Source organism: Mustela nigripes, chromosome 13, assembly GCF_022355385.1.
Source record: "Mustela nigripes isolate SB6536 chromosome 13, MUSNIG.SB6536, whole genome shotgun sequence".
NCBI classification, from domain to species: domain Eukaryota; kingdom Metazoa; phylum Chordata; class Mammalia; order Carnivora; family Mustelidae; genus Mustela; species Mustela nigripes.
The window spans coordinates 36447953-36474497 of record NC_081569.1 but is presented as its reverse complement, the minus strand read 5'-3'; the positions used below and the strand labels follow the sequence as shown (position 1 = coordinate 36474497).

General features: G+C 38.5%; 1 long non-coding RNA gene across 1 annotated transcript in view; it reads right to left on the bottom strand.

The window, feature by feature from the left end:
• LOC132029141 (uncharacterized) overlaps nt 1-26420 on the bottom strand; it is a 27711-nt gene extending 1291 nt beyond the window's left edge. The window contains exons 1-3 of the long non-coding RNA XR_009407724.1: nt 26134-26420; nt 18902-19140; nt 2179-2213 (exon numbers count right to left, since the gene is read on the bottom strand). This is a non-coding gene — a long non-coding RNA (uncharacterized LOC132029141). The remainder of the gene's footprint in view (nt 1-2178; nt 2214-18901; nt 19141-26133) is intronic.
• Between the last annotated feature and the right edge of the window lie 125 nt (nt 26421-26545).

Below are 26545 nucleotides of genomic sequence, written 5' to 3'. Positions count from 1 at the left end.
TTTGGGATCGAGCCCCGCATCGGGCTCTCTGCTCAGCGGGGAGCCTGCTTCCTCCTCTCTCTCTCTGTCTGCCTCTCTGCCTACTTGTGATCTGTCTGTCAAATAAATAAATAAAATCTTTAAAAAAAAAAAAGATAATTAGTAAATTAAACTTTAGAAACAGTATCATTAACAATAGTTTTGAAAAACCTCAAATATCTAAGAATGAATCCAATGAAGGATGCATGATCACAAAACTGAAAACTGTAAAACTGCCAGGAAAAATTAAAGATGACCTAAATAAATGGATAGCTATACCATGTTCAAGGATTTGGAGACTCAATATTGTAAAGATGTTAATTCTCCTCAAATTAATTTACTGATTCGGTGCAGGATCAATCAAGATTTCAGCAGGTTTTTCTTTGGAAATTTTTAAGGAGAATACTAAAATTTATACATAAATGCAAACAGCCTATAATAGCCAAAGAATCAGCTTGAAGAAATTGTTGGAGGATTTACATTATCAGATATCTAGATTTGGCATAAAGTGACAATATTTAAGACAGAATGTCTTAAATATTGTCATTGCTGATATTGCAGCAATGACAGATAAAACAGATCAGTGGAACAAAAGAGAGTCCAGAAATAGGGCAATATATATAATAGTAAGCTGATGTACAACGAAGGCGTAACTCCAAGTTTATGGTAGTAAGATTTTTTTTTTCAATAAGTGAAGCTGCATGATTCATATGGAACAAACAGACCTTAACACTATTTTACATCATTTGCAAAAATTAATTTCAACTGGATTGTAGACCTAATATATAAGGAAATCAGTAATTTTTTAGAAGAGGAGTTGGTAATTTTTTTCTGTAAATGGCCAAATAGTCAATATTTTTGGTGACTATGGGTGACAGAGTCTCTGTTGCAACTCTACAACTCTCTTGTTCTAGCCCAAAAGAATCCTTAGACAATACATAAATGAATGGAAATGGCTGTGTTCCAATAAAAAATATATTTACAAAAACCTGTGGGCAGACCACATGGGCCATCATTTGCTGCCCCTGTTCTAGAAAATAACACAGAAGAATTTTATGACCTTGGGGTAGGCAGTGATTTCTTAAATAAGACTCCCCCCAAAAATATGAACCACAAAAGGTTAATAAAGTTCTTAAATTCTATTTCTGAAAAGACAGCATTGAGTCAAACAGCAATACACAGCCTAAAACAGGATATTCATGATATATAGGCATATCTATCTGCGTATGCATATATACCATATCATATATACAGCATATGTATCCAACAAATCACTCATAGCCACAATATCTAAATACCTACAAATAGATAAGAAAAAGATAAATAACTCAATGAAGATAGCTCAAAGTGAGTAATAAACCTAAAAAGATACTTTGCAGAGACTACTAAGCATGGACATGAGAATCTGAAAAGATGTACTTTATGATCAGTCATCAGGGAAATGCAAATAAAAATAAAGCCATAATAAAATATCAGTTCACACTCAGCATGGCTACAATTAAAAAAGACTGACAATATGAAGTGGTGGCCAGGATATGGAGCAACTAGGCCTGGAACTTTCATATATTACCAATGAGAATATAAATTGTTACAATCACTATGAATCACTGGGGTCTACTAAAGCCTCTCTTATCACCCAGCAGTTCCAACCGAGAAAATGCATGGTATATGAGAGAAAATGCATGAACATGTCCCACGAAAGGCATGTACAAGACTATCATAACATTTCTCCTCCTAATAGCCCAAGACTAGAAATAACTCAAATGCCTATTAAGGTAGAGTGAATAAATTGTGGCAGAATAGAATACTACAAGCAGTTAAAAAGAACTGATAATGTGGATAAGTATAACAGATAATACTAAACAAACAAACAAAAAACCCCAGGCACAAAATTCTATTTCTATGAATTTCAGACAGACAAAATAATCTATGGTTGTCGGCACAATGGAGGGGCACAATGGAGCACTCTGGGGATAGTGGTTACATGAGTAATACATATATAAAAATTCATTGGGCCATATACTTAAAATTTGTGCACTTTAATTTCAGTATGTCAAAACTCAAAAATAATTTTTTTAAATCATAGAAATTTCATGAATATATTTTCACTGAAAGATTCAAACAACATTGAAAGACATAAGAGTAAAATATTAATCCTACCTTCATGTCTTGCTCTCCCATTCTTGCTGTCTTCCCTAAAGAAAATAGTCAAGTGAGCTTACTTCCAAGTCAATTTCTATGCATTTATATGCATAAATACATGCCAATATATGGCAACATTTAAAAAATATACATTAATGCGTGACAATAATTCTATAATTTTAATTTTACCCTAAAAATACATCTTAAGCTCTTTCTAAGTCTAATGCAGATCAGCTTAAATTTTTTTTAAAGGTACACAATGTTCGTAGTATCAAGGTAACATAATAAATTCAGTAGTTTTCCAATTAGTGGAAATTTAGATTATTCCTATTTTTCACTCTTCAAAGCTATGCTGCATCAAACATTCTTAAGTTTTCTTTGTGCACACAAGTAAGTATTTCATGGTACACTATGAACAATTGACTTACTTTGGCTAAAACTGTAAAAACAAAATTGCTGAGTAAAAGAAAATTGTATAATAAAATTGTATAATAAAAAAAAATATTGGTAGAATTTACCAAACTGCTTTCCAGAAAGCCTTACAAATTATATTCTGACCAAGTATACATAAAAATATACCTGATTCCCCACATCTTTTAAACATTAAATATTATCAACCTTTTAAAAGTTTTTATTTAAATTCTAGTTAGTTAATATACATTATAATATTAGTTTTAGGTATATATAAATATTATCATTTTTTAAAATTATTATCAATCTTTTAAAATTCTGCCAGTTCTAAGGATATAAAAGAAAAAAAAAAAGCAATTCACTGTTACTTTAAATTACACATCTTAAGTCAGACAAAGACTAAAACCAGATGATCTTACTTGCATGTCAAACCTAAAAAACAAAAAAAAGCAAAAACAGAACCATAGATACAGAGAAAAAACTGCTGTTGCCAGAAGGGAGGGGGAAAGGGGATGGACAAAATGAGTGAAGGGGAGGGAGAGATGCAGGTCTTCAGTTATGAAATGAGTAAGGCATGGGGATGAAAGGTACAGCAATAGGGAATATAATCAATGGTATGGTAATAACATTGTACTGTGACAGATGGTGTTTACACTTGCAGTGAGCATAGCACAAGTACAGAGATATTCAATCACTATGTTGTACACCTGAATCTAATGTAACATTGTGTGTCAACTATATTTCAATTAAAAATTATATTTCTATTCATTATTTCTATTTCTTCCCACTGAAGTGATTATTTATATCTTTCATACATGTTTCTATTAGGTTAATAGTTTACTTAGCCAGAGTCTTACTCATTTGCTAGGCCTTAGGAACATTATGTATATTGATCTTCAACATAAATAAATATAGGGTAACCTGTATTTGGATTGTAACTTGTAGACTCTAACCTTACTGCCTCTTTTTCACATTTGTTGGAAAGTCTGTGAAGAACATAGGTTAAAAGTCTCCTACTTTGGGAAACGTACATGATGTGAAACTGGGGTGCTATGTTAAAAATAAATGTATGATAATAAAAAAAATAAAATAAATGTATGATAATAAAAAATATTTTATTGATTTTCTATATTTTATATTTATATTTTCTTTATTGATTCTTTGGTGCTTATTACATATCATAAAATGTATTCAAAAACAGGTTGAAAATATCGTCTCCTGCTTTGTCACTTTGAACTGTTCTTTTTCTTATCACATAGTACTGGCTAGGACTCTCAAAACCGTATTGAAAAACCTTAGTGTAAAACTTCTGATCTTTTATGATTAGACATGATGCTTTGTGTATACAGATATCTTTCATTAAAATTGAGAAGTTTTTCCTACATATGGTTTGCTAAAATCATTTCCTTCCTAATAAAAAAAATAGATGTCAAATTGTATTGAACGCTTTTTGGCTTCTCTTAAGATAATTATATCATTTTTTTCTTTGAGTATAATGATTTGTATTAATATATTCTGAATTTTGAATCAGCTTTGACTACCTTGGATAAATCCTACTTATGATTTTTCTACATTTCTATATAAATGTATTCATTTAAAAAACACATTTCTGGGTTCACTTTGCTAATACTTAGGATTTCTGTATTTGTGTTCATAAATACTACTTGTATTTCTACCAGGTTTTATTTTATAAGTTACAAGCATAACTTTTGATTTTATATTGATAGGATTGTTAAAGTTCATTATTAATAAAGCTTCTTATGGAATTGTTTCTTTTATCAACATGTATGTTCTTTAACTTGCTAAATTCCCTTTGCATTAATTTTTTTTTGTCTGACATTGTTATCACACTTAATCTATTTTTAATGCTTGCAGGATATATCTCTGCATGTGCTTTTATTTATAACCTTCTTTTTAGATGCAGTTCTTCTAAATAGCTTAGAGCTAGATGTGCTCTTGCTTTACCAAACTTAAGATTCTCTGTCTTTATTGAAGAAATTGATTCCATTTGTAATGTATTGTATCCACTGTCATGTATTGTATCCACTGTCAAATGATTACTGATGGCTTGACTTTTTTCCTGCCATCTGGCTGTATGTGTGAATGTATTTTTTGTCATGCTTTTAGAACTTCCCTCTTCTCACTTCATCATGCCTTGTCTCTGATGTCTTTCTATTGCTGTCACCTAGAATAGGGTTTGGCCTGCAGGCCAAATCAGTCTTGCTGCCTGTTTTATAAATAAAGTTTTATTGGACCATTCAATTACATATTATCTGTGGCTGCTTTCAGTCTACAGCAGTAGAGTTGAGTAGTTGTAACAGAGACTTAATGAACCACAAGCAGAGAATATTTACTCTCTTGTATTTTACAGAAAAGTTTGCGAACATCTAATCTAGATTTTAATTTTATGTTACTGATTTCTAAACATACACCATATTCAGATAACTACAAGTTAAATAATTTTTCTCTTCACCGTTTCTTGAACATATTCATCTTTCTTAGATTCCTTATTTATTTTGTTAAAGTTCATCCTATAGTCTACTTTTTAAAAAAATATTTATTTATTTGACAGAGATCATAAGTAGGCAGAGAGGCAGGCGGAGAGGGAGGAGGAAGCAGGCCCCCCATGGAGCAGAGAGCCCGGTGTGGGGCTCAATCTCAGGACCCTGGGATCATGACCTGAGCAGAAGGCAGAGGCTTTAACCCACTGAGCCACCCAGGTGCCCCTATAATCTACTTTCAAGGAGATTCTGTGATACATAACTGCTAAGGCTTTTTATTTCAAAAATCTTGCTTTTTAAACTCTAAGTGTGGTTTGTGGTTTGTTTCATATTTGCGGATGTAATAACACACTCAGTCTCTCTGAGGATAACATATATTTGTAATAATTGTAACTATCTATTTTACTTATAATAATTTTATTTTTCTTAAAATTCTAAGATAACATTTATAAAATAAATTTATACTTATCTTTTTATTTTATTTATTAGCTCTCTTTCCTCAGGTATTATTTCAGAATTCACTGAGTTTTGTGCCTCTACAAATGCAGATTACTCTTGTACTTTGTTAATAAGAATTCCTATTAGCCCTTTATTTCTGCTTAATGTGGATTGACTTTGGTGGTTATAGGAAAAGGGAACGACATACTGCTGAGCAGAATATTTTCAGAGTGAGGAGTCTCTCTCTCCCTCCTGAGATCCATTCTCCTATGCTATTCTTTGGCTCCCATGACCCTACAGCCTCACTGCTTTAATATGTGGACCACTATAAGCAAGAAAATGGAAGGCGATCAGCAGTCTAACTGCTCCACATGCAGGGTCTCAATCCTTCTGGTCACTACCTTAGCACCCCCTATTCACTGAATCTGCTCACTCTGAGCTGGGACCTTCCCTGAAATTGCTTCCATCTCCTTAGCTGTCTTAAGCTTCTGAGTATTCGAGGTTCACTTGCTCTAGTTTATTCATCCAAGTTCTGATACCACCATCTCCTAAAAATTTCTGATACACTGATGACACTTTTTGCCCCCCATCCTGTTACCAATTATTTCCCTCTCCCTTCCCCCCTCCCATCTCTCAATCTTTTCTGTCTTTTCATAAGATTTGGTAAAGATTAGGTTTCCCTCAATCTCACATCTTGTTTTAATCTTCATATATGGGATTCTTTAATTAACTCTTTCAAAACACCATTAAATACAATTTATTTCTGAGCAGTAACTTAAGATCGAATCATTTTTATATCAAAAGATTTTAAAAGATATTCAGAAAGAGTATCTTTGATGCAGAAAGGAAACTGAAGCCTTACTCCAATGATATATTTGAGGGTATTAAAAATGATAAAATGACTTTCACCAACTGTAGTGGAAAGGGCTATTTAGTCCAAAGTCACTTCTCTTTAAAAATAGGTTGGGGAATCTACTTAAAGAGTGTTCTTTCATGAGGAAGAGCGGCAGTGGTTGCAGAAGCGCTGTAGTCATTTAGACATTGTTTTTCCAGCTAATAACAATCTTAACATATTAAGCAGCAGCAGTAATCAGTGACATTTGTAGTCAGAAAAATTTGGCTATCAAGCTCATCCTGTTTTGGAACTTTACCCCTATCCTGCCATATGCAATCCCTTGACTGCTGAGTAGCCTGTTCCAAATACATCACAAATTAACTGTAACAGTTTTAATGCTGATTTAAGGGAACTCTTCCTAGAGTAGCTAGAAAGCATAGACTCTGACCCTGCACTCCCCCCTCCTTTCTGGTTTTTGAAGTCCCTGAAAATAAGAGAAGCTGGTTTCATTTGGCTTTCTTTAGGGACCTTAAAAGGGATGAGTATGTTTGAAATTCCTATGACTACTTTGAGTTTTCCCAGCTGATTATTAACAGCTTCTATTCTTTCTCCTTTTCCAGTCCCAGAGTTGTTAGTTGCCAGAGTTTGCTATCAGATACCTCTGTACACTCCCTGAGCTTTCGGAGATAGAATTTGATGAACCTCCCTAATTTTTTTTCTTAGTTGTGGGTAAAAATTTTTTCCTTGCAATGAATGGTGCCTGTCTCACTCTTTGCTGTGCCCCAATTTCAGCCTGGAGGGGTGTGAATATTTTTTCATGCTCTGATCAAGTTATCTCCTGAAGCAGCGGGCCTCAGGGGCAGGATAGCTTTTGGTAACCACAATCTGTACTTCCTCGGATTTTAAAGTGGTGGTACATGGTCACCAGGTTACATTTGGTTTTCAGGGCTCCTATCACTGTTGGGGTCCTTGCACTCTCCCATCACCCCTTGTCTGTCTTTATCCTCCCCAGGAAGAGGGAAAAAAGGGAAATTCATATTATTTGGCTCTTACTGTATGCTCATTGTGTGCCTTATGCTACATATTTTCACAAATACTTCCCATCAAACCCACCCTCAAGCATAACTGCACAAGGGAATTGTCCTTATCCCCACTTTTACCAGTTAGGAAACTGAGGCTCAGAAAGGTAATCGACTTACCTGTGACTACAAAAATGGCAAGCAGTAGGTCTGGGACGTGGATCCTAGATTCTAAGCTCTAAAACCCAGAGGATCTTCCAGAGAAGAAGCCTCAAGCCTGGCTCACCCAAGAGCATGGCTCTGAATGCAAATGAGAAACAAAAGCTGAAAGAAGAACATAACTCTTCTTGAAAGGTACAGAGATGGCCAAAGTTTAAAACTGGAGAACTGAGGGCGCCTGGGTGGCTCAGTCAGTTAAGCGTCCGACTCTTGATTTTGGCTCAAGATACGATCTCAGGGTTGTGAGATTGAGCCCTGTGTCAGGGTCCATGTGGGCATGGAGTCTGCTTAAGATTTTCTCTCTCTGTACCCCAAATTGGTAAGGAAATGTTGGAAAAGAAAAACAAAACCAGGGCATCATGTTGCCTCATTTCAAGCTCGACTACAAAGCTGTGATCACCAAGACAGCATGGTACTGGCACAAAAACAGACACATAAACAAGTAGAAAAGAGAGAGTCCAAATATGGACCCACAACTCTATGGTCAAATAATCTTCGACAAAGCAGGAAAAAATATACAGTGGAAAAAAGACAATCTCTTCAATAAATGGTGCTGGGAAAATTGGACAGCTATGTATAGAAGAATGAAACTTGACCATTCTCTCACACCATACACACAGATAAACTCGAAATGGATAAAAGACCTCAATGTGAGGCAGTAATCTATCAAAATCCTGGAGGAGAACATAGGCAGTAACCTCTTCCACATCAGCCACAGCAACTTCTTTCAAGATATGTCTCCAAAGGCAAAGGAAAAAAAAGCGAAAGTGAACTTCTGGGATTTCAACAGTATCAAAAGCTTCTGAACAGCAAAGGAAACAGTCAACAAAACAAAGGCAACCCATGGAATGGGAGAAGATATTTGCAAATGACACTATAGACAAAGGGCTGATAGCCAAGATCTATAAGGAACTCCTCAAACTCAACACTCAAAAAACAGATAATTCCATCAAAAAATGGGCAGAAGACATGAACAGACTTCTCCAAAGAAGACATACAAATGGCTAACAGACACATGAAAAAATGTTCATCATTATTAGCCATCAGGGAGATCCAAATCAAAACCACATTGAGATACCACCTTACACCAGTTAGAATGGTTTAAGTTAATAAGACAGTAAACAACAACTGTTAGAGAGGTTGTGAAAAAAGATAAGCCCTCTTACACTGTTGGTGGGAATGCAAGTTGGTGCAGCCACTTTGGAAAACAGTGTGGAGATTCCTCAAGAAAGTAAAAATAGAGCTACCCTATGATCCTGCAATTGCGCTACTGGGTATTTACCACAAAGATACAGATATAGTGAGCAGAAGGGCCATCTGTACCCCAAAGTTCATAGCAGCAATAGCCACAGTTGCCAAACTGTGGAAAGAGCCAAGATGTCTTTCAATAGACGAATGGATAAAGAAGATATGGTCCATATATACAATGGAGTATTATGTCTCCATCAGAAAGGATGAATACCCAACTTTTTTATCAACATGGACGGAACTGGAGGAGATTATGCTGAGTGAAATAAGTCAAGCACAGAGAGTCAATTATCATATGGCTTCACTTACTTGTGGAGCATAAGGAATAACAAGGAGGACATGGGGAGAAGGAGAGGAGAAGAAAGTTGGGAGAAATTGGAGGGGGAGACGAACCACGAGAGACTGTGGACTCTGAGAAACAAACAGGGTTTTGGAGGGGAGAGAAGTGGGGAATTGGGTGAGCCTGATGGTGGGTATTGCACCATGCATGTATTGCATGGAGCACTGGGTGTGGTGCATAACAACAAATCTTAGAACACTGAAAAAATAAAATTAAATTAAAAAAAATATTCTCTCCCTTTCTCTCCTTCCCCACCCCTCTCTCTCTTCCTTTCTAACAAAACAAAACAAAACAACACACACACATACATACAACAAAACAAACAAGCAAAAACACTGAAGAATGGAAGGTCTAGAAGTCAGACTGAACAGACAAAATTGGCCAGTTTGGAAATTTTTGTAGAGTCATGGAGACATAAATTTTCAGTATGGGTTAATTAAGTTCTCAATTCTTGCACTATTTTGGATAAGCCAGTAAGGTGTTTTTTTTTTTTTTAATTAATTAATTAATTAGAGAGAGAGAGTGAGAGAGAGCATGAGAGGGGGAGATGGTTAGAGGGAGAAGCAGACTCCCCGCAGAGCTGGCAGCCCGATGCAGGACTCAATTTCCGAACTTAGGGATCATGACCTGAACTGAAGGCAGTGATTTAACCAACTGAGCCACCCAGACACCCAGCCAGTAAGTTTTGTTATTGGCCCATTCTTCCTTTTTTCTCTCATTGGCCTAAATAAAAGGAACTCTCTCCAACTCAATAACTGAATTCAATAAACATATACTGTTTGGCTACTTTATGGTAGGGACTATGTTGTCCCTATATGTTGAAGATAGAGGGAAGAATGAAAACATATGTCCTGCCCTCATATAGTTCCTAGTACTGAGAGCCAGGGTTGGGGAGGGCAGACACAAGTAAACCTACAATTAACTTATAACGTGATCATATCTCTGACATAAGGCTATGCAAGTTTCTATAGGACCACAGAGAAAAGAGCCAACTCAACCAGGTTGGGGGTGGGCTGAGGAATGGATAAGGCAAGACTTCCAAGAGGATACAATTTTTGACATATGATTGAGCCCTTCAGATGATCAGGACCATACTGTATGTGTAAAACACTTCTGGAGAAAGAGGGATTCACACCAAAGTAAGAGAGCAATGGGGACCTTTTCCTGGGGGGTCTGAGAAGATAAATCAGTTGCTAGAACTATTCTGGAACCTAAAAGAACTTTTAGTTCCCTAGCTCTCTTTAAGTTTCTATAAGGTCACTTGTATATCTGTTCCTAGGTTTCTGGGTGGTTATTCTGTCCCAAGGCCAGGACAATAATCTGTTGTTCCTCATTTGTGCCTTCTTACCCTGGAGCTCGATGAGGAAATCTACTCTGTTCCCCTCAACCCCTAGGCCTATTGCTCCTACTATTACTAAGCAACTATCACATCTTCTGGAAGCCTTTTCAGCCTGTCTACTCACAATTTCAGCTTACTTATTGCCTCTGCTTGTTGCTATGGTCTAATGGTTTTTGAGGTCTGCCTTCTCACGTGTGTCTTTTAGCTACTGCTTTTATTGCCACTGCCTACCCTCTATCATATTAGTATTCTCCAAGAAAGGAACCAGTTTGTTAATAATTACTAACCTCTTCCTTAGGCAAAGCTCTCATAGTTGGTTAACTCATAGGTCACTGTCTAGCCAGGGGATTAGTTGCCTTCATGTTGGAGCTGAGCCCTATTTCAACCAGGGGCCCAGGGTTACAAGTGACAAAGATGTTGGTCTACAACAATAGAGCCATTTACAAGGCAGACATAGAAGGTAGCCAAGGATATAGTAGACAACCTAAAGCTCGGCTTACTGAGGAGAATGATGCTACAGATACATGTGAGCCACTATAAAAGGAAAAGCAAAAAACATACTGACATCAACCATAATAGTCCCTTGGCTAACTTCAGGTAACAGTAAGGGGGGAAGAAAATAGAAAGTTTCTGGGAATAAGCATTTACAAGAAATAACACAGAAAATAAGTACATCCAAGGAAAGGAGACAAGTTGACCTACCTGACAGGAAATGGTCTTTTCTGAGGTGCTTAAGAAGATTATCAAAAGACTTCTTTCTTCCCTCAAATACACGAGGTGGGAAGTGATGTCACGAAGATGATGACATAGGTTGTGGGTAACTTTTCAGGAGCCCCTACTCTGATCCCACCTCATGGAGACTAGAGGACAATCTGCGGAGGATAAACACTGGGAATGTGTGATAGAGAAGGGGAGAACAGCTGGTGACAACCAGCACAGAAATCTTGGCAGACCAGTGACCAGAAGTAATCTCAATCAGTGACTCTGCTCATCCACAGAAACAAGTAGAAGGGACACTCTGCCAGGAAACTCAGAAGGGTGCAGATCTGCCTGATTCTGATCCTCAAAAGAAGTTTTTTCAATGCTAAGCCCAATTTGCCCACACCCAAACAAGTTGGTGAATCACAACTCCACCCACTATAGAGAATGCCTTCCAGCCCCATCTAACCAGAGGGGTTGGCAACAACTGGAACCGTGTGGCCCAGCAGCACTCAAACTAAGGGGCAGGTAAGCACAACTGATCATCCACAGAGCAACCCAATACCCAGCATGGAGAATTCTGGTGCTGTGAACAGATAGGGGGATCAATTCACAGCCAAGGCTGAGGGGAGCTCCCAGCCCCTCCCAACTGGAGAGACTTTGGGAAATTGAGCAGTCTCTCCCCCTCTAGACCAAGCAAGGATCTGAATCACAGTATCACCTGCTCTGCTGAGTGTCTTCTGACCAGAAGGGCTGGCAAAAACACCTGGAAGCTGTGTGGCCCAATAGCACTTGTGCTGAGAGGCAGGTGAGCAGAGCTGATAGTTTACATAACAAACAATGGCCCTGCTCAGTCAGGGAACTTGGGGTGCAGGTTGGCTTAAGTTAAGACAACAAAGACCTTTACTGGCATTAGAGCTGCTTCTCCTGCTATGCCCAGGCAGGGAATCAAATTCATAGCCCTGCTCATCACTGACTATAACCTTTGGCCTGTCTGAACAGGGAACCCAAACAGAGCACATGGAATGCTGCATAGCCCATTGAACAACCCTATACATAGTAGCACTAGAACAGATAGCACAACCCACGGCTTCCCTAAATGTTGAGCAAAAGCAGTGGCCTCACCCAACCGGTGAATTCAGTGAACACTGATTTGGGTCCCCAAACAATGTGCTGTACAAGCCCTGGGTTCTATCCTGCTGTCCTGACAAGGCAAGAAAGGTCATTTATAGTCCCATCCATTACTGAATATAGCACCCAGTCCTGACCATTTAGTAAGCCTGATTAGAAAGTCCAGGCAAATGCAGAGCTCATCCTATAGACTTACTTGGTTAGGGAGTCAAGCCAGTAGTCCTATCCAACAGTTCTCATCCAGTGATGCACCCCCTCATTCCTGTCCTCAGACTTCAAATAGTTGCCTTGCCCTCGAATAGACCATAATAGCAGACCCCACCTGCCAAAGGATAATACCAGCAGACACACCCAGACACCCAAACTGAACTGATTGGTGAAGAACTATCTCTGCCACAGCAAACCTGTAAAGTCTGGAAGAGGAGTCAGATTACGCAAATGCACAGATGCCAACATAAGGAATCAAGGATTATGAAAAGCCAGATAAATATGACACCAACAAAGGAAATTAATAAAGCTCCAATAACTGACCCTAAAGAAATGGAGATCCATGAACTGGCACACAAAAAATTCAGAAGAATTCTCTAAGGGAAGTTTAGTGACCTATGAGAAAACAGAGACAATTAAATGAAATTAGGAAAACAATGCATGAACAAAATAAGAAGTTTGACAAGGAAACAGCAACCATCATCAAAAAAATAAAGAGAAATCCTAGAGTTAAAAAAATACAATAACTGAGGGGTGCCTGGGTGACTCAGTGGGTTAAGCCTCTTCCTTCAGCTCAGGTTGTGATCTCAGGGTCCTGCGATCAAGCCCCGCATCTGGCTCCCTACTCAGAGGGGAGCCTGCTTCCTCCACCTCTCTTTGCCTGTCTCTCTGCCTACTTGTGATCTCTGTCTGTCAAATAAATAAATAAAATCTTAAAAAAAAAAAAAAAAAGAAGAGGGTTCCATAAGTCTTTGAGTGGATTTTTCAACAGAAATTTTCCAGGCCAGAAGAGACCAGGATAACATATTCAAAATATTGAAAAAAACACCCGTGCCAACCAGGATTCTATACCTGGCAAAGCTGACCTTCAGAAACAGAGGAAGGATAAAGACTTTCTCAAACAAATGAAAATTGAGGGAGTTCATGGTCACCAGACTTGCCTTACAAGAAGTGTTAAATGGGAGTTCTTTGAGTGGGGGCAAATGAACACACACTAACATCATAAAAACATAAAAAGTTAATGTAAATCTCACTAATAATGGTAAATCATACTTAGATTCTGCAATATAGTAATAATGGTATATAATTCACTTATAATTCTATTGATTAAAAGTATTATATTTTAGTAAATATAACCATAGCTATAATAATCTGTTCTTAGCTATACAATCTAAAAAACATATAAACTATAACAGCAATAACTGAAAATATGAGGAAGAGCAGAAGTAAAAGTATAAAGTTTACAAATTCAATCAAAGTTGTTATTTGCTTAAGATAGAATGTTATAAGTTTAAGATATTTAATGCAAGACTATGGTCTTGCATAAGTTTTTATAAAAAAACAATAAAGAAGTCAAAGCATACTAATACCAAAAAACATCAAAACAAATAAAAAAGACAGCAGGATAGGAAACAAAGAACAATACATCTACAAAACAACCAGAAAACATCAAAATGGCAATAGGAAGTCCTTACCTACCAACAATTACTTTAAACATAAATGAATTAATTCTACAATTAAAATACAGAGAATGACTGATGGATTAAGAAAACAAGATCCAAAATTATTTGGCCTCTGAGACTCACCACAGCCTTACAGACAGACAGAAAGATGGGATAGAAGAAGACTTTTCAAGCAAATGGTAATAAAAAAAGCAGGGGGAGCTATGCTTGTATCAGACAAAATAGAGCTTAAACTAAAATAGTAAGACAAAGAAGGTCAATACATCCAGAAGTTATGACAGTTATAAATATTTATGTGCCTAACATTGGAGGACCTAAATACATAAAGCAAAAACTAACCAAGCTAAAAAAAAAAAAAAGGAAGGGTCACCTGGGTGGCTCAGTGGGTTAAAGCCTCTGCCTTTGGCTCAGGCCATGATCTCAGGGTCATGGGATCCAGCCCCGCATCAAGCTCTCTGCTCAGCAGGGAGCCTGCGCCCCCACCCTCCCACCCCCCCACCCCCCGCTCTGTCTGCCTCTCTGCCTACTTGTGATCTCTCTCTCTCTGTCAAATAGATAAATAAAATCTTTAAAAAAAAAAAAAAGGGAAGTAAAATGGTATTACAATAATAGTTGGGGTCTTTAACACCCCACTCTCAACAATGGATAGGTCATCCAGACAAAGAATAAATAAGAAAATAGCATATTTGTACAATAATATGGACCAAATTACCTAAATATATACAGAACATTCTGTCCAACAACAGCAGAATATGCATGCTTCTCAAGCACACAGCAACATATTCTAGAATGGACCATATGTTAGGTCACAAAACAAATTTTAGCAAATTCAACAAGGTTAAAACCCTCCAAGTATCTTCTCTGACTACAATAGCGTAGAATTAGAAGTCAATCACAAAAGAAAAGCTGGAAAATTCATAAATATATGGAAATTAAACATCACTCTTCTGAAGAAGCAATGAATCAAAAAAGAAATTAAAGGGAAAATTAAAAAATTTCTGTGAACCCACCTAAAAAATCAGAGAGTGCAGGGCACCTGGCTGGCTCAGTGGTAGAGCATAGGACTCTTGATTTTGGATTGTGAGTTCCAGCTTCACCTTGGTTACAGGTATCACTTAAAAATAAAATCTTTAAAAATAAATAAATAAAAATAAAAATTTTCTTGAAACAAGCAAAAATGGAAACACAACACACCAGAACCTGTGGGATGCAGCAAAAGCAGTTCTATAAGAGAAGTTCATAGCAATAAATGTCTATATTAACAAGCAAGAAAGATACCAACCTAAATCTATACCTCAAGGAACTAGAAAAAGAAGAACAAACTGAGCCCAAGGTTAGCAGAAGAAAGGAACTAGTTAATATTTGAGCAGAAATAAATAAAATGGAGAAAAGAAAAATAATACAAAAGATTAAAGCAAACTAAGACTTGGTTCTTTGAAAAGATAAACAAAACCGACAAAACCTCAGATAAACTAACTAAGGAAAAAAGAGAAAGGACCCAAATCAACAAAATTATAAATGAAAAAGGAAACATTACAACTGACATCATAGGAATTCAAAGACTCCTAAGAGGCTATTACGTACTACTATATGCCAACAAACCAGATAGCCCAGAAGATATGGAAACATTCTTAACTTACTCAGACTGAATCAGGAAGAAATAGAAAATGTATACAGAACATTTGAGTAAGGAGATTGAATCAGTAGTCCAAAACTTTCCAGTGAGGAAAAGCCCAGGACCAGATGGCTTCACTGGTGAACTTTACCAAATATTTAAAGAATTAACACCAATCCTTCTCAAACTCTTCCAAAAAGTCAAAAGGGAGGGAATACTCCCAAACTCATTTTACAAGGCTAGCATTATTCTGATACCCAAAGCAGAAGAGGACACTACTAGAAAACTATAGGCTAAAATCTCCTATGAATATAGACACAAAAATTCTCAGTAAAATACTAGCAAACTGAATTCAGCAACACAGTAAAAGGACCATTCACCATGATCAAAAGAGATTTATCACTGAGAGGCAAAGACGGTTCAACATATACCAATCAACCAATGCGAGACATCGTATTAATGGGATGAATCATATGATCATGTCAATAGATACCAAAAAAGCATCTGACAAATTCAACATTAGTTCATGGTAAAAATTGAGGCACAGGACAAACATATCTCAACATAATGAAGGTCATATATATGACAGGCCCAGAGCTAACACCATACTCAGTGGTGAAATGAAAAATTTTCCTCTAAAATCAGGAACAATCAGGGTGCCCACTCTCTCCATTCATATTCACCATAGTATTAGATGTCCTAGATAGAGCTATGAGGCATGAAATAGAAATAAAAGGTACCAGAACTGGAAAGGAAGAAGTAAAATTATCTCTATTTGCAGATGACATGATTCTTACAGATAAAATCCTAAAGACTCAACCTAAAAACTGTTAGATCTAAACAATGATTTCAGTAAAGTTACAGGACACAAGATTAACAGTCAAAAATCAGTAATGAGGCACCTGGGTGTCTCAGTCTGTTGAGTGTCTGACTCTTGATTTTGGCTCAGGTCATGATCTCAGAGTCTTGAGATGAGCAGTGCACTGTGCTCTTGCTCAGCAGGGAGTCTGCTTGAGATTCTTTCTCTCCCTCTATCCTGCTCCCTCTCCCTCTCTCTCTCAAATAAATAAATAAATCTTTAAAAACAAAACAAAAATCAGTAACATTCCCATTTACAATAGCATCAAAAATAATAAAATACTTAGAAATAAATTTAACTAAGGAGGTAAAAGATCTCTACTCAAAAACTACAAAGCATTGATGAAAGCAATCAAAGACGACACTAAATGGAAAGGTATCCCATGTTCAAAGACTAGAATAAGTAATACTGGTAAATATCATTATTACCAAAAACCATCTATGGGTTGAATGCAATCCCTATTAAAATTCCAATGGCATTTTTGACAGAAGTGGGAAAAATACTTCTAAAACTTGTATGGAATCACAGAAGATTCTAAATGTCTAATAAATCGTGAGAAAGAAGAACAAAACAGGAAACATCACATTTATTTATTTCTTCATTCATTAGAGAGAGAGAACATAAGCAGAGGGAACAGCAAGCTCCCTACTAAGCAGGGAGCCCAATGTGGGACTCGATCCCAGGACTCTGGGATCATGACTTGAGCCAAAGTTAGACACTTAACCAACTGAGCCACCCAGTCATCCCTGACATCACACTCTCTGACTTCAAGCTATTTTATAAAGGTATAATCGTAAAAGTCTGATACAAAACTGTATGATGCCAGCATAAAAACAGATATATAGATCAATGGAACAGAATCAAGAACCCAGTAATAAACACAAGCATTTTAGTCAACTAATAGTTGACAAGAGAGCCAAGAATACTTAATGGAGAAGACAGTCTTCGCAATAAATGCTATCGGGATAATTAGATATACACATGTAAAAGAATGAAACTGGGCCCGTATCTTAAACCACTCAAAAAAATTAACTCAAAATGTATTAAGGACTTAAATGTTAAGACCAGAAACTATGGAACTCCTGGAAGAAAACACAGAAATAAAGAAAAACACAGAAATAAATCCTTGACAATGGACCTTTGTAATGATTTTTGGATATGACACTTAAAGCGCAAGCAACAAGATAAAAAATAAGCAAGTGACAGTACATCAAACTAAAAGGCTTCTGGGCATCAAAAAAACCCAAACAGAGACACTTGGGTGCCTCAGTGGATTAAGCCTCTGCCTTTGGCTCAGGTCATGATCTCAGGGTCCTGGGATCAAACCCTGCACGGGCTCTCTGCTTGGCGGAGAGCCTGCCCCCCACCCCACCTGCCTCTCTGCCTACTTGTGATTTCTCTGTCAAATAAATAAATAAAATCTAAAAAAAAACAAAAAAACAAACCCAAACAAACAAAAACAAACAAACAAAAATCAATAAAGTGAAATGACAACCTACAGAACGGGAAAAAATATTTGCTAACTTTGTATCTGATAAGAGTTTAATATCCAAAATATAAAAAACACCCACAACTCAATAGCAAACAAACAAACAAAATCAGTTAAAAAATGGGTAGAGGACTGGAACAGACATTTCTCCCAAAAGATGTGTGAAAGAATAACAGATATATAAAATGATGTTCAACATCACTAATCATTAGGGAAATGTAAATTAAAACCACTTAATCTCAGGAAACAAACTGAGGGTTGCTGGGGTATGGGGAGGGATAGGGTGGCTGGGTGACGGACATTGGGGAGGGGATGTACTATGGTGAGTACTGTGAAGTGTCTAAGACTGATGAATCACAGACCTGTATCCCTGAAGCAAATAAACATTATATGTTAATTTAAAAAACCACAATAAGATATCACCTCATGCCTGTTAGAATGGCCATCACCAAAAAGACAAATGATAACAAATGCTGGCATGAATGTGGAGAGAAGGGAACTCTTGCGCACTGGTGGTAGGACTGTGAATTGGTACAGCCACAATTAAAAACAGTATACAGGACTCTCAAAAATTATAACATGTAACTACCCTATGATCCAGAATTCTACTTCTGGGAATATACCCCCCAAAGGAAATAAAAATAATAATTTGAAAGCTATTTGCACCTCCATGTCCATAGCAACATTATTTATAATAGCCAAGACATGGAAACATCCTAATTGTCCAATGACTGGAATGAATAAAGAAGTTGTGATAAATATATATGTAATGTATATATTCAATTGGAATATATAATATTATGTTATACATGGAATATATATAAAATGAAATATTCAATAGGAATATATGATATTATATTATACATGGAAGATATATAAAATGAAATATATAATATTCAATCATTAAAAGAAAACAAGGAAATCTTACCATTTGCAACATATGGATGACCTTGAAGGCATTATCCTATTTGAAACAAGTCAGGGACGGCTGGGTGACTCAGTTGGTTAAGCATCTGCCTTCCGCTCAGATCATGATCCAGGGGTCCTAGGACTGAGTTTCACATAGGGCTCCTTGCTCAGCAGGGAGCCTGCTTTTCCCTCTGCCTGTTTTGCATGTTCTGCCTGTAGCTCTCCATGCTTCTGCTCTCTCTGACAAATAAATAAAATCTTAAAAAAAGAAAAGAAAAAGAAATCAGAAAGAGAAAAATAAATCTTCTATTTTTTTTTTTCACTTACAGGTGGAATCTAAAAAACAAGTCATAGAAAAAGAGATCAGACTTGTTACCAGAGACAGGGGACGAGGGAGGGGAAACTGGGGGAAGGTGGTCAAAAGGCATAAACTTCCGGTTATGAGATAAGTAAGTACTAGCGATGTAATGTACAAAAGGATGACTACAGCTAATCCTGCTATATAAGGAAAGTTAAGAGAGCGAATGCTATGAGTTCTCATCATAAGCAGAACATTTTTTTTCCTTTTTCCTTTTCTTCTTTTTTTCTTATTATTGTATCTATATGAGAGAATGATATTAGCTCACCGACTGTGGTAATCACTTCATAATAGGTGCAAATCAAACCATGCTGTATACCTTAAACTGACACAGTGATGTATCTCAATTTTTCCTCAATAAAACTTGACACAGTACATGACATAAAGACCACAGTGAGTATGTTGGTTAGTTTTATGCTCTGACTGGCTAGGCTCATGTCAGTTAATCTAAGTGTTGCTATGAAGGTATTCTGTGGCTGTGGTTTACATCTACAATCAATTGACTTTAAGTAAAGAAGATTATCATTAATAATCTGAGTGGGCTCCATCCAAACGGGTAGAAGGCCTTACGACCAAAACTGAGGTTGTCCCGAGGAAGAAGAAATCCCAACTATGGATTCCAGTGTTCGTTCCTATCCAAGAGCTTCTGGCCTGTTGGCCTACCTTACAAATTTTGCACTTAACTGCCACTATTAGGTAAGCCAAATCTTTTAAATTATATATTATAATAAAATAATTATAATAAATGTTTTCATAAGCAGTCATAACAGATATGCAGTTGTAATCGATATTATAGAAGTTATTATGCATACATGTGTATGTGCATCTATATATACAGATGTATACACACACACACACACACACACACACACACACACGTATCCCCTACTGATTGTAGGAGATGAACCTGACAGAACCCTGCCTTGCCAGTATGGAAGCAGACTTGGAATTTGGTACCCCATATAATGTTTACCAGCTGTTATCTCCAATTAGGTTAGTCTCCTGTCTTTCCCTATTCATGTTCATTTTCCTATTTCTCTTCACACTGCTTTTCCCTTCTGACTTGTCTCCACTCCTTCTCCCACCTTATAAACTCTGTCCCTCTCTTTACACTCCAGCTCTATCCAAGCCTTCCATGAAACTGTCTTGTACTTTAGCTCCTTTTGCTCTTCTCTTTCTCTAAACTCCCTCAGTAGTTATTAGCTGGGCTAGTCACTGCAATTCTTAACCTTACAGATCTTACCTAACACTGTTTTGTATTTAGTATCCACCACTAGTGGGTATAAATTTGCAAGTATAAATCTGGGTGTGCAAGAAATATCACAATTCTTTATTTTGATTCAATCAAATTAAATTCACCTCAGACATAACTGAACCAGCTTCAATTCTGTTGGAGTAGAAGGAAACCCAATCTTAGTTATTGGTGGGCTATCCTCTTTTCCTCCTTAGGCGTACACTAGAACCTGAAAGACTTACGTTAAGCGTAAAATATGGGGGAAGACAGACTTTGACATACTCATTGTTCAGGGATATACAGCCCCTAGAAGCCAAGTAACAGCTCTGCTCATAAAACAAAAGTGGCAGGGGGATTCAGCCACACTAGGGTCATTGTGCAACCATCTGAGGTTTGGATATCTCTTGGGGTATTCTAGAAAGCAAAACTGGTATTTCTATTACTGGAGCCCTGATTTTTGACATCTTTGGGAGTTTGGGGAAATTTTTTCTTTCTCTACAATTCCATCCACCCATAACCCCTCCCTCCCTCTTTCTTTCCCTTGCTTCCCAGATGCTCCACTTCTTTAACCCTCCAACAAAATCTCCTCAAGGAGCAAGGAACCTGGAAAGCAGACTGGAAGGCACAATTCCGGGGATAACACTGACACTTCATTCTAAGGTCTTGTGGCCCAGGAGGCTTCATTTTCAATGTGAATTGTTCCTATCACAGAGGAACACAACACTTTCCTGAAGCCTGTTTGGAATGGAGGAAAGGGGAAAATATAAGAACATAAACCAAATTAATAGTCCAATCAGTTATCCTGTTACACACCTTTATTTATTTATTTATTTATTTATTTATTTATGGTCCCATATATGTTTACTGCACTTTAAAAAATATGTGTGCATTGAGAGTTCTAGTCTTAAATGATGAACTTCTTGAAGATTCAAACAATATTTTATTTACCATTTATTTTTAAATCTTTCTGATGTCCCGTTATAATAATAATAAAAGTACTTAAATGAATTGAGGAATGAGAGAGTTTGTGGATCACTGATTAGGCTCCACCAGTCCAGACAGCACTGGTGTTGACCTTCTCATTGTAGGGCTGGCTTTAGTGTCTTCTCATTGTCACTTTTAGGATTTGTTAAATATGCTTTTTCTTTACTCCCTTTTGTTCACAGCTGCTGGTAGGCTGAATTTTCAAGATCTCAAATTTCTACTTGGGACCTTTCTAGCCCCAAGTAAAAGCAAACACTTCCTTTAACATTCAGCCAGATGATATTAACTTGAACCTTTTTTAATATAAAGAGAATTGCAGGTTCACAACATAAACATGTATATGGTAACAACAGTGGAGAATTTCTAAGTGAAATCCAAACGGTACCTGGCATTCATTTTCATAGTACCTTTCACTTGAAGATGCAAGTACACTTTGAGAGCTTTTATCCCATTAATCCTTAGAAATAACCTGAAAGAATGGCTCCTGTAGATAGGGTCACAGAGCCAGATAATGACAGTGTTAACATCCTACTGCCTTGCCTGGTATTTGAATAGTTAGCTACTTTGCCTTAACAAACCATTGTTTTAATGATATAAAGGAAAATTTGTGCTCTAACAAGAGAATTCCAATTTTCACATCATACATTAGTAAGTATGGCATGGAGAAAACTTATTCAAATTTGCCAATGTGTACTTGGTTTTGAACCCTCCAACTTACCTCTTCTATAATCTTGCTTTTTTTCTTGTCCTCTTTCCCCTACCACCACCTCGCTTCTTCTAATCCTATTAAGACTGAAAACTCAATAACATTACAGCACTGGAACTGAATACATCAGCTTCTCTAAGACTGTATGCATTTTGAAAGACAGCAGCCTAGCCCAAATAGGTGATCCATCACTTTCTGATACAAAGTTTTTGGAGGTAGAAAGCCTTCCTTCCTTATCCCCATAAATAATAACATGTGGGTGATTACACACTCTACTTTCAACTCCTAGGAGGAAAAGTTTGCAATGGAAGAGGCAGAGGAGGGAATGAAGGGAAAAGAGGATGAGTAGATACTTTTCATTTTTAAGGGAAGGAAAACAGAATAGGGTCCAAAGTTATCTTTTCCGTATTTGTAAACCACCATATTTGCGGAAATGAAATGTATACCTTAGGCACTTAACGATGTTTTACTATTGATGAAACCCATTTTAGGCCTCATCTTTTGTCCGAACAATCATAACTAATCACACAGAGTAACGTCTTGTAAAATGGGCTTGTGTCCCCCTCTCCTTCCTTTCCCTCCCCTATACACTTCATCAAGGATCTGAGCACCGAGCTAACACCGGGCTATGCATTATTCACTCATCCCATGTGCTCTGTCATGGCTTCATACCAGTGCTTATGCTAAAATCCTCCTCCCTCAGTGCTCTCCTACTGAACTTCTCTTCATCCAGTGAGACTCAATTCAAATGCTAGCCAGGAGGCCTTCTCTAAACAGCTGTTTTACCCTAAACAAGTCCAATACCTCCCTCCACTATGTCTCCGTCACATTAGTAGACATGATTCTATTGTAGAACTCATCACCTTGCACAATCAATATATGTTATTATGTCTCTCTGCTCCAAAGAATGTAAACTATTTCAAGTTGGGACCAGGTTCTTACACATGAATGTATGTATGTATGTATTTACATTTGGGGGGCCAATCCTATTACGTATCAGGCATGACAAATATATGATAAATGTATATGCTATAGTCTGGACAGTATGAAAAGTTTACAAAAAGAGACAAGGTTTACAGATATAGAAGAACATGATGGTATAATGCATTGGGTTAAGAAAATCAAGGCTAAGTACCTCCTGCATTCAACAAATATTTACTCAATACCTAGGAGTTAAGTATTGTATCCCAGGACTACCAGGATAAATAAAACACAGCCACTACCTTTGAGGTGCTAACAGTCCACCTTGTGGATTGTCTCTCTTTCTTTGTGTACAGCACTTCCATGGTTTATATATCAATTTACATGCTGTTCCTCATAACAACCCTGTGAAGTAGGTCACTATTTTCATTTTTATAGAGACGGACACAGAAGGTTTGAATTCCCAGGTCTCTTGACTCAACAACCAGAGTCTTTCTATCCTACTACAACAATGTTTCTCAAAATTTTCCACTGGAGTACACTTTCACAAGGAGAATAGACTTAAACTCCTCAGGGTTGGGAAACAGAAGCTCAAAATCTAGTGTTATCTTAAAAATCCGTGCTTACTCTAATGTTTTCCATTACTTCTGAGTCAAACTGAAGGTCTAAGAAAATGAGCCACATTGTTTCTGGGTGCTTCAGGACCTTAGCACAGGGTTTCATGACCACAGGGGAATTCACACAATTTCAGAAGCACATGGCTACAACTGCTACCTTTACTCAGGGTGCCTGGATTTGGTGTGAGTCCCTACTCAAGACTTTGGGTAATTTTATGAGGTTTCTTTTAGGTTTCTAAACCTAAGCTTATTTTGTTTATAGTCCTCTCTGAAGACAGCAATAAAACACACTCTACTCCCAGATGTTGAGGGACAAGTGGGGCTGATCCCTGCAAAGATGTCTCATTCTGACAATCAGGTCTCTTCAGTCTGATACTCTCCACCACCCCTTTCACTGCTGGTTGAACCCAAGAGTCCCAGATGTCTCCTCTAACTTCCTATTGGTCCCTGAAGGCCCCAAAGGCTCAACGACGCCCTCTCAACAGCACCGCAGGGCAGCTCAGGGTTGCAGCTCTGCTGACCCCTCTAGTGGCAACTGGGGTAACATGGCTCTTTCATGGAACAGATAAAAAAGTTGTACTCCGGGAAGCCTGCCTGTGTGACACCCAGCAGCATACTTTAAAAGAAAGTCTTGTTTCTCAGCTTCCTTTTCCTAGGACCTTTGGCAGGCCTCAGAGACATTATCTTTCTTGAATGAAATCTCCCACTCCTAAGATCTCCCCCTCCCAGGGTGTGGCAAGGTGAAGCCATCGTTCTCTCCTGACTGAGTAAAAAATGAGAATCTGGGGGACTTGGCAACTTTCCTGAATGCTTTTTTTTTTCTTCCTCCATCTTCCTCATTGACATAGAGTTCACATATACATTCAAGATTTTTCAGTATTACATCATTTCCAGCAAGGGTTGCAGATTGCGGAATTAGACTTCCAGGATCAAACTCCTGGCTCCCTCATTATTGGATAAATTTAAGAATGCTATTTAACCTCTCTAAGCTTCTGTTTCATCTGCATAATAGGTGAATAATAGCACCTACAGTATATATAGTTTGGGAAGGAATAACTATGATAATGTATAGAGAGTGCTAGATCTGGCATGCTGAATGTGCTCAACGAACATTAGCTATTTTTATTCTTCTTCAAAGTTCCTGTCTAGTACACACCATGTCTATCAATCTGGTACAGAAAAATATTCTTTAGATAGGACACAAAGGTAAATGTGCAAAATGAAGTCATAAACAACCTGTATTTTCCCAAAGTGGCTAGGTTAATAATAACCTTGGGTAATTTGCATTAAGCAGTAGTGCAAAGGGTATCAGGATGCCTGAAATCCTCATGGAGGAGCTGTGTTTTGTACCCAGGTGCCCTTCCTCCCTCCCATTTCTTCACACCCAGCCATCTGCAACTGTGAGTATTCAGGGTGAATCTGGGAGCCAGGCCTGAGTGCACCCTGGTGCAAAAGCAAGAGAGTTCTAGGGCAAGGCAGTGCACAGAGCACTGCAAAGCCAGGAAGCCCAAGCCAATCAGATTCCCCACCCAGGATTCTAAAAGGTGGCAGAGCCTCATGGCCCAAAGTCCAAGCACAGCAGGAAAGTGGCCAGAGAACCTGATAGGTAGAAACCTGATAGAAACTGTCAGAAAAGTCAAAGCCGAGGAGCTCAAAACACCCACAGGCCCAGAGAAAGGTCAGTGTGAGTTGAGCAGCTGTTCCATCTGGTGCCAGATCTGGCCTTGGCTGTTGTCTTCTATGGCCTAGCAGTTTAGGCCTCCCTGATCAGCCCCACCTAGAAAAGCCAATTCTTCTGCTCTTAAAGGGGACTTGCTTGTTCCTAGCAGACTCTTATTCTTACTGGCCCCAACTGTCTCCTAAGTATGAATGGGCAGAAGGGCGCAGAGTGCGTCCAAGGGTTCAACGGGCTTCAAAGGAAGGTGCTTCTGGCCGGAGCCTGAGCCTCCATGTTGCGAGAACTGCACGCCTTTCTCTCAGAGGCAGGCAGGGGCCTTGGCTGCCAGGGACCCTGACAAGCCGCGACTTGAGCTGTGCCTTAGAGCCTGGGTTGGCTTGAGAGAGGTATAGAGGAGGGAGGGAGGGCATTCCTGGAAAGGGGGTGGGGTGGGGAGGTGAGGGGAACAGCATGAGCAAAGGCACGAAGGAAGAATGAATCTGCTGCGCGTTGAGAATGGCATGGAGACTTCACTGATTGGAGCTGGGAGTTCTTGCAGGGGGATGGAGGCAGCTATGATTGGATAACTAAAGTGGGGCCAGATTTGGAGGGCTTTGAATGCCCGACTGAGAAGCACTCAACCCAGCTCCTGACTTGCGATTTCCGTTCAAGACTGAATTACCCAAAGGGTGGTTAATTCCAAAGGGTGCTCTTCTTTGGGGGCTTCTGCAAAGTCAGCTTAGCCTCTTACCTGCTTCAATTCTCTTCACTTACCCAGGGAGAAAGCAGTCCTCACTTGTCGAGGGGCGGGGGGGAAATGTTGATTAATTGCACTTTTCCTGATTTGAAGATGCCAGGGAAAAAACCCCAAATCCCATTTCCACGCCAAATATTATATTTGGTTTCTCCTCCTCCTCCTCCTCCTCACGCTAGTTCTCTTTCTCTCGCCAGCACCTCCCCCACGTTTTCCTGCTCTCTCCTCCACCATCTCGGCCCGTCCCCTCCTTGGCCCCGGCGGCGCGCGTTCCGGGTCGAGCTGGCCCGCGCCCGCCCTGCGCACCCGTGCGCCCCCCTCCCGGCCCCCCGCGCCCGCGCCCGCGCCCGTAACCCGCACACGCTGGTCCACGCCCCCCCCCCCGCCCCCAGCGGAGCGGTAGGTGTTTTGCCGTCTGCGCCGGGCCGCAGT